The sequence below is a fragment of the Phalaenopsis equestris genome, unplaced genomic scaffold (genome assembly GCF_001263595.1).
Source record: "Phalaenopsis equestris unplaced genomic scaffold, ASM126359v1 Scaffold001083, whole genome shotgun sequence".
Lineage (NCBI taxonomy): Eukaryota > Viridiplantae > Streptophyta > Magnoliopsida > Asparagales > Orchidaceae > Phalaenopsis > Phalaenopsis equestris.
In genome coordinates this window covers 36,968-38,658 of record NW_018165522.1, presented here as the reverse complement: position 1 = coordinate 38,658, position 1,691 = coordinate 36,968, and positions in this window count along the sequence as shown.

Below are 1,691 nucleotides of genomic sequence, written 5' to 3'. Positions count from 1 at the left end.
CTTGTCACTTACCAGTTGAACTTGAGCATAAAGCATATTGGGCTATTAAAAAGTTTAATTATAATTTAAAAGATGCTGGTGAGAAAAGATTGTTACAATTAAATGAGCTTGAAGAGATAAGGAATGAATCTTATGAGTGTGCTAAGATTTATAAAGAAAGGATGAAAATGTTGCATGATCGAAAGAATCTTACTAAAAACTTTCAGCCAGAGCAACAAGTTTTGCTATATAATGCAAGGTTAAGATTATTTCTAGGTAAACTTAAGTTCAGGTGGATGGGCCCATTTGTTGTGATAAAAGTTTATCCTTATGGAGCTGTGGATATTAAAGATCTTAATTATGAGAAAATTTTTAAAGTAAATGGACATAGAGACTGAAGCCTTATTATATAGAAAGCTTATTTTATAAGGTATCAGTATAAATTTAACGATCAAATGATGTTGGGTAAACCAGAATGAGCAATGGTTACGTCGGGCTGACGATGTAAAATCACGCGCTTTGTGGGAGACAACCCATAGTTATCAGTGTATTTTTGCTTTGATTATTGTTTTGAGTCTGATTAAGAAATTTGGGGTAGCATTTTTAAGTTTATTAAGTGCTAGTAATGATTTTTAGACTTTATTTAGTGACCTAGACATATTAGAATGAGAATTTGGACGTTAAGTTGAGTGGTGCAAAAATGTGCGGCACTTAAGCGCCAGATCTGGCGCTTAAGCGCGACAGTTTAATTACATGTGCAAATTTTGATTTCTAGAAGGTATAACATCAATTTAGTTGGAATAAACATGTCTTGACTGTTTCAAGTCGTGTCTAGAAGTTATGAGGGGGAATTAGGCCTATAAATAGAAGGGGTTTGTGAAGAAATTACACCTCGGATTGTTTTTAGCCTTAAAAGTCTAAGAAGGAGAGAGATTTAGAGAAAATGTCTTCATGGGAGATGGATTTGAAGAAGAAGGAAGAAGCCATGAAGAAGAAGTTCATTAGTCAAAGTGCACAGGATATGTATAACGGTTTGTTAGCCATTAGTATTGAAGGAATATCAGAGAAGATCAACAAGATGGAGAATACTATATCTGTATTAGATACTAAGGTGCTTGAATTGCATGCTCATCTAGAGCATATTGGGTGGCAAATTAAGATGCAATTCAACCATACCAGTTATATAGAGGAACCAAATAAGGTGATGTTCCTTCAGCAAAAGTGGATCAAAGATGATAAATGCTTTAAATCATTTTGTGAATTTATATATTTAGTTAAATGTAAATATCTTGTATTAGTTGGTGTAAATTAAATGTATATTAAAAATTAACAAAATCAACTCCACATTATTCATAAAAATTATGTCTAGCCACTGTAAAAATATCAAAATTATTTGACTTAGCCTAGGCACTAAAATAGATTTCTTAAGGAAACCTTATTTTTTGTATAAAAATAATTAGATTAAATTAAATATGCTTACAAAATTATGAAAATTATTTTTTTGAGTTCTTTGTGATCAGGTGTTTGTGAATGAATATAAGTTTATTTTTGTGAAATTATGTGTTATTTTTAGCCTCGAATTGAATTAATTGTTATGGTGAATTTTGAGAGAGAAGGGAGTTATAGAAAGTAAAAATAGTCATTTAAGTGCTATGAGACCATTTAGGGGTGGTTTACTTAGGCTAATAGTGCATTTTACTTAAATTTAAAAA